The sequence below is a fragment of the Quercus suber genome, unplaced genomic scaffold (assembly GCF_002906115.3).
Source record: "Quercus suber isolate HL8 unplaced genomic scaffold, Cork oak 2.0 scaffold_13, whole genome shotgun sequence".
NCBI lineage: Eukaryota > Viridiplantae > Streptophyta > Magnoliopsida > Fagales > Fagaceae > Quercus > Quercus suber.
Genome location: NW_027069478.1, coordinates 1174442 through 1182714, shown reverse-complemented (window position 1 = coordinate 1182714; position 8273 = coordinate 1174442).

Sequence of the window (8273 nt, the reverse complement as noted above, 5' to 3'; positions counted from 1 at the left end):
GGGGGGGGGGTGCGTTTCACATATAGGAAGTATAATTGAAACGCACTCTTGCAAGGCAGATCGTATTCATTTCACTTAGTGCCATGCAGAGCAAGCCTAAGGTGATGATCAATATATGTGATGCTTTCTCGGGGCCACTTATTCGAGGCCACACCACTGTGCCCAATGGCGGGGATCGATGCTTTCTTGATGACAGTTGTAGTAGCTGTATGGTGGTCGAACCACACATGCTTGGTAAAGCTTAGGCATGCTCTTTCAAGGCGAATAATGTTTGTTTCACCCATTGCCATGCGAAGCAAAGCCCATGGCGACCATCGAGCAAACATGACCTTGCTCCCATGCAGCTATGTGGTTGCAGTAGCAGTATCTTCAAGTTCACACCCCCATGCCTAGTGGGATTTCACAATGTCAATTGTAGTGCCTACATGGTGGTCGGGCCACACATGCTTGGTATAGCTTGGGCACGCTCTTGCAAGGTGGACGGTGTTTGTTTCACCCATTGCCACACAAAGCAAAGCCCATAGCTACTGTCGGGCAAACTTGACCTTGCTCTTGCATGGGCACATGGTTTAGTGGTATCCTTTATGCTCAGAGATGCAGACTTAGTGCCACTCGATGCTTCCTCATGCATGGAAAGCTTTATGGCGTGTTGTTGTGGGGTTCGTTTAGTGGTGTTGTGGTCTAGTGTACATGACAACATGTAAGTGGTGGCGACGTTGCAAGGCTCGCCAAGCTTTGTACTTATGCATTGAATTGCCTGATGTGCTCCCTATCAGCGTTGTTCCGAGCGTTATTCAATGTCTTAGACACAATTCAGCTCCTTATGTTGCATACTACCTAAAGGCATTTGCCCTTCTAGTTGATTCTTTCCTAGTCAATGCTCATTGCGAGGTGTCAACAGGACCTCAAAATCATCCCTGTGTCCCACGCGTGCCTCGCGGCTCCCACATTGCAGTTGTGGACCACGTAGGCGTGCTCATGGCCTATGATGTAGAACATTATGTGGGTTCAGGGCCTTTGGCTCCTTTTGCCAACGTACCAACCGAGCATCATCACTCGGCCTTGCACGATTGTCATGCCTGTCCATGCCCTTCCTTGCTTTAGGCTACCCAAAGCCTCCGTTTGGCACCAACATCAATCAGGAATGTTACTTGGTTGATCTTGCTAGTAGCCATATGCTTGCCTCAAAGATTAAGCCATGCATAAGTATGAACTAATTCAAATTGTGAAATTGCAAATGACTCATTAAATCAGTTATAGATTGTTTGATGGTATTTGCTACTTAGATAATTGTAGTAATTATAGAGTAACATGTGCAAAAAACCCTAACTTCTAGAAGGGATGCATTTATTAAATAAAAGGCCAACACAAGCTTTGCCCTGGGCATGGAAGTCCTAGTTCGAAACCCGTCGATCGTTGGTGGATTGCTTGAATTGCTTTCATGGCAAGAGTGGGTCATAATGTGCCGGTTGAGGGACAGACTGGGAACGAACAACACGGTGGTCTCTCCTGGGCATTGAATAATCAACTTAGAACTAGTACATGTTGATATCGTATTTTGCCCAAGTCTAAATTTCGATAGAAGTTTTAGCCCTGAATTAAAGAATTTCATGGTTTTCATGATTAAACCTCATTTTTTTTTTTGTTGATTTTTATTAATTTTTATGTGATTAACTAAGTTTGATTGAGCTTAAATTGAAATCTAACCATGTGATTAGATTAATTTTGATGTTATATTTACAACCATGAAATTTTGTATAATTTGGTTGGTCATGGATGAAAATCAAACTTGGTTTGAATGAGATATCATTGATTAAATGAAATTACCCGTGTTGCATTTTAATTGTGGAAAAAGTACATAATTTCCTATGGAACGCGTGCTAAGATTTTAGTGTAATTTCCATGAAAAATTGGTATTACATATACTTTTGAGTCTCTTTATTTGACCATGCTATTAATTTTTGTGCATCAAATTGATTAAAGAACTTAACTAATTTTCTTAAATTATGTGTCTTGTTTTTATTCGGGTCCATTTACTTTGTCATATTTGGTTCATTTATTTTTATCAGGAGCATACATGTGATTTAATAAGAGGTCAAATTAATTCTTTTAATTAATGAGCATGTCAGGTTTTATTCACAATTGTTGATTTAAAGTACAATTCCTTAAGTGCATTGCAGTTCAAGTTCTAATCTAATGAACAGGTGAATTAAGTGATACCGGAATCGTATGAGGCAACCCAAACTTATCCAATATTATAGATGAGGGAAATGTGGATTTATATATTTTTATATTTTCTGGGTTATATGGAGTAAGAAAAACATATCACCACCCAAAAGAATTTAGTTAAGGATACATAATTGAATTGGTTCACCACCTAACCTAATGATATACAGATTATCACCACCCAAAGAAATACATAAACTTAATCTCGCCACCTAAAGGAATCCACCTAAGGGATATGAGTTAATTTAGAAGAAATCCATCTTCTGAAAAGCACAAAGACTAATTTTGAAAACACTCTATATTATGCTTTTATTCAGTTTAGTCAAATGACTTATATAATGTTTAGAACAACCCTCTAAGCATGGGAGAACGAAATTAGCAACTAAAAGCATTACATTTTCAAGGCCTTGACTCATAGGAACTATAAATAAAATAAATGACTTGTTTGCCTAAGAAAACTAAAACATAAAAGCTGAATATTCCCTAAAAAAACCCCAACTAAATGCTATTTAACATTTATTAATCTTCAAATATCTTAGTGTTCATTTAGGAACAACTTATTCAGTTGAAACTGAAATTTTTTTGCTGAAAGTACTGTAAATAAAAGTAAAAGTTAGCTGAATAGTGCAGTGGGTAGCAAAAATAAGCTGAAAGTGCAGATAAGCTGAAAAATTTAGCTTATCCTAAACACACACTTAGGGTCTGTTTGAAATCTGCTAATTTTGCTGAAACTAAATTTTTTTTACTAAAAGTATTGTAGATAAAGGTAAAAGTTAGTTGAAATAATACAGTGAGACCCATGCATAGTACCAAAAAGTGCAGTGGGACCTATGAATAGTAGCAAAAATAAGCTAAATAGTAAAATAAGCTAGTTTTTCAAACTGAAGCCAAACGCACACTTAGGGTCTGTTTGAGATTCGCTTATTTTTCTACAACTGAAAATTTTTTGTTGAAAGTACTGTAGATAAAAGTAAAAATTAGTTGAAATAGTACAATTGGATCTATGAATAGTACCAAAAAGTGCAATAGAACCCATGAATAGTAGTAAAAATATGTTGAATAATAAAATAAGTTGACAAAAATAATCCATCCCAAATGGATCCTTATCCTAGGAAAATCCATTCAAAATAAGCAACTCAACCCCTCGACCAAAAGCTCCACTCGAAAACCCCCAACGCAACTCTTTTCTTCACCAAAAGCAACAACCACAATAGCAACCATATGGCCCAAAACATAATCAGCTCTACCCTCCAAACCTAATAAACTCAACCCCTCCAAAGCCCCAAGAAGAGAACCCAAGAACGCAGAAAAATCTAGCTTTTTTCTTAACATAAGAAAAATCCCACATTTTTTGCCAACACAAGACAATAGCAATCTTCCGCCACAACCAGACCAAGCCTCCAAAACAACAGCAATAGAAAACCTTGAAAGAGAAACCCTTCCTCAGCCCAAAAATAGAGAAAGCTCCCTCCCTTTCATCATCACACCAGAAATAGGTCACCCCTTTTGGCCATCTACTCAACAACTACAAACCTTAATGGCAGTAGCAACCACAACAAACAATAGCAGGGATGCACACAAAAAAGCAACAACATACAGCAAGAAACAACAGCAGAGAAAAGAAAGTGAAAGAAGAAAAAATGTACGGCAACAGAACCTAGTATAACGGACCGAGCTGTTTATTATTTATGGGCTGAAAAATAGACGAGTCTATTGTGTGCAAAACCTGTTGAAGACGGATCCGTAATGAACGGATGAACTATAGACGGACTGATTGGCCATGGGCTGGCCAGAAGCTCTTAATAGGAATACTTATGGCACATACCATAGAATCATAAACAGAATCCTAATGCAAGGAGGATTTCAAAGATTACGTACATTGATGAAGATCTTCTCTATAAGAAAAAGACTTGTCCACCACGTTTTAGACTCCTAAAGATGATTTCTACAAGGAAAGGGCTTTGACACCAAGTAAAAGAGGTCAACTTTCGACTACTATAAAAACCTCAATACCCTCACAAGTCAAGGTACACGTAATTAACCCCTCTCTAGCATTCTAGAGTTGTAACAAGTTCTAACTTGACCTTCGGAGGGTATTTGGTCGACACCACACCGGTGCTCCCTGTAAGGTCTTTTCCTTTTTTTGTTGTGCAAGTGTTGTTTCAAGTGTGCAAACATCGTGTGATTCACTGGTGATATTTTCGGCATCATCAGTTGGTGCCATCTGTAGGAAAGAAGAGTAATCAGTCGTTACTTTATCCCTGAGACAGAAGAGTTGCATGGTGCTCACTTACTCGATGGCAACCACCAACAACATCCAAGGAGAGGAACCACCCACAACTGCCCTCGAAAGACAAGTCTGAACTCTCACCGCGGCCGTGAAGCGTCTCATCAAGCAAAACCACGACCTAGAAGAACAGCTGCGTCAGAAAAACACAACACAAAACAACCAAAGGGAGGACCAGGAAGGTACCAGTGCCATGCGAAGAGATCGAGAGGGGCCTAAAGGCAACAATGCCCTAAGCAGGCCAAAACGACAAAACACAAGCCTTCCATCCCCTGTGGATACGGCTCCACCTTCTATTTTCGCGGAGATGCAGGTAATGAAGGAACAGATGGAGGTCATGATGAACGCACTCAAGGGACGAATGTCCAGCGATCTTGATGACCTAGTCAACCGGACCGATTCTCCATTCACCGCGCCCCTCAATTCCTTTCCCCTACTGCATAAGTTTCGGATGCCACAGATAGAGAGTTACGATGGAGTCAAGGATCCTCTAGATCAGCTAGAGACCTTCAAGACCTTGATGCATCTTCAAGGAGTACCGAATGAAATCATGTGCAGGGCCTTCCCTACAACGCTGAAGGGTCCCACGAGAATATGGTTCAATCGACTGACACCAAACTCCATCAGCACTTTCAAAGAGTTAAGCGCATAGTTCACTTCACACTTCATAGGGGGGCACAGGTATAAGAAATTCACGGCATGCTTAATGAGCATCAGGCAGAGAGAGGACAAGACGCTGAGATCCTACATAACCCGCTTCAATAAAGAAGCACTTTCAATCGATGAAGCCAACGACAAGATATTGGTAGCAGCCTTCACAAATGGATTGCGAAAGGGTAAGTTCTTGTTCTCACTATACAAAAATGACCCCAAGACCATGTCAAAAGTACTCTACAAGGCCACTAAGTACATGAACGCAGAAGACGTGCTACTAGCCCAGGAAGAAAAACCCAGGAAGAGAGAGCGACAGGGAGATGCACGACAGGATCAAGGGCAGAAAAGACCAAGGACATGAGACAGAAGGGACGAAAGACGCCCTAAACCCCAGGGAGAAAGGTTCACCAGTTTCACAACACTAAACGCCCCAATAGACGAAGTCCTGATACGGATCAAGGATGAGGGGGCACTGACGTTTCGAGGGAAGTTGAAGAGCGATCCAAACAAGTGACCTAGAGACAAGTATTGCCGCTTTCACCATAACCACGGTCATGACACGGTTGATTACTACGATTTAAAGCAACAGATTGAGGCCCTCATCAGATAAGGGAAGTTGCAGAAATTCGTCAGCAAAGAGAGAGTGGATCCCAATCAGCAAGAGTAGGCCCCCCGACGGGATAATAAGCGTCTTAGACCCCCCATCAAAGACATAAGGAAGGGGAGACCGCAACTACTGGCTCCTCCAAAAGAGCTCGAAAGACGTACCTTAGGATGGTCCAGAACGTCCAGCTAACAGGCTCTATACCTATGGTAGCACGAAGGGAAAGCCCCATCATTGGGTTCTCCGAAGAAGACGCGAGAAGACTCCACCACCTGCACGATGACGCACTAATTGTCAGTGTACGCGTAGGGGACTACAATGTTCACTAATTGTCAGTGTACGTACTAATTGTCGGCTGATATCCTATACTATCTAGCGTTTCAGCAAATAGGGATTAACAGAGCGCGATTGATACCAACGAACACTCCGCTAGTCGGTTTTGAAGGAACAAAGGTGTTCTCGTTGGGCTCGATCACACTCTCGATGATGGTGGGCGATTATCCACGATAAATCACAAAGGACGTAACATTCCTTGTGGTGGACTGCTCGTCTGCTTACAATGGTATTCTCGAATGACCCACACTTAACTCGTGGAAAGTGGCAACATCGACATACCACCTAATGATCAAGTTCCCTACGGATTATAGGATTGGGGAGTTGGGAGGAAACCAAGTGGCCGCCTGGGAATGCTACATTGCCATGCTAGAAATGGAAGATCACCAGCAGACCATGTGTATAGAAGAGCAATGGACCGTAGCAGAGCCAGTTGAAGAATTGGAAGAGATAGCACTCGATAAATCAAAGCCTGAGCGGACAACTAGAATGGGGACATTAGCCAGCCAGCCAGTACGTCAAGCCCTCACAGCATTCCTCAGAAGGAACCAAGATGTATTCGCGTGGAACCACGAGGACATGCCTGGGATTGATCCCTTAATCATGGTTCACAAGATTAACGTGAACCCTGCATCCTCACCCGTCCGACAGAAAAAGCGAGTGTTCGCTCAGGAACGAGATAGAGCGATAGCAGAAGAGGTTAGGAAACTACTAGAAGCAGATTTCATTCGGGAAGTATATTACTCAAACTAGTTGGCAAATGTAGTCATGGTCAAGAAGGCTAATGGGAAGTGGCGAATGTGCATCGATTTCACGGACCTTAACAGGGCGTGCCCGGAGGATAGTTACCCCCTGCCACAGATAGATACTCTGGTCGACTCAACGGCCAGACACTAACTCCTAAGTTTCATGGACTCCTTTTCGGGCTACAATTAAATCAAGATGAAGGATGCTGATCAAGAGAAAACTTCTTTCGTCACTAGCCAAGGACTTTTTTGCTACAAAGTGATGTCATTCGAACTCAAGAATGCTAGGGCGACGTATCAGAGACTAATAAACAAAATGTTCGCACACCAGATGGGGAGGAACGTACAAGTCTACGTTGATGACATGTTGGTCAAGAGCCTACGTGAAAATGACCACCTAAATGACCTCCATGAGACGTTCAACATCCTTCGGTCAACAACATGAAGCTGAATCCAAGCAAGTGCGTGTTCGGAGTAACGGCGGGGAAATTCTTGGGATTCACGGTATCCCAAAGAGGTACCGAGGTCAACCCGGAAAAGATACGGGCTATCATGGCATTAGAACCACCGAGGATGATGAAAAAGGTGCAAAGCTTGAATGGCAAAATTGCAGCCTTGAACAGGTTCGTCTCTAGAGCAACGGACAAATGTCTACCATTCTTCTGCACCTTGAAGAAATCATTCGAATGGATGGACGAGTGTCAGAAGGCATTTGAAGACCTGAAAAAATACCTTGCCTTTACACCATTGCTCAGCCCATCCAAACCAGGGGAAGAACTCTACCTGTACCTAGCAGTTTCACGAGCGGCGGTAAGCACGGCCTTAGTAAGAGAAGAGGAAGGATCTCAACGACCCGTTTATTTCATAAGTAGGGGTTTCCAGGGGGGCAGAAGAAAGGTACCCCCAGATGGAAAAGTTGGCCTTCGCTCTGGTAACTACAGCGCAGAAACTCAAGCCATACTTTCAAGCCCATACCATCATAGTCTTGATAGATCAGCCCCTAAAAAGAGCCATGAACAACCCTGAAGTTGCCGGACGAATGGCTCTGTGGGCAATAAAGCTGAGCGAGTTTGACATACAGTACCCTCTGCGAACTACAATAAAGGGGCAAGCAGTGGCAGACTTTATCGTCGAATACACTCAATCGGAAGACAAGGGGGTAGACACCCTCAGACAATAGAGCATCCACACGGACGAATCTTCAAACAAGCAAGCTGGAGGTGCCGGTGTGGTAATCCAAATCCCTGACGGAGATAAAATCGAATGCATGATTCGGCTGGACTTCCCAACGACCAATAATGAGGCCGAGTATGAAGCGTTGGTGGCAGGATTAGACCTCACAAATGCAGTAGGTGCTGAAAACATGGTCGTACATTGCGATTCTCGAGTAATAACAAGTCAGATTAACGGCATCTACGAGTGC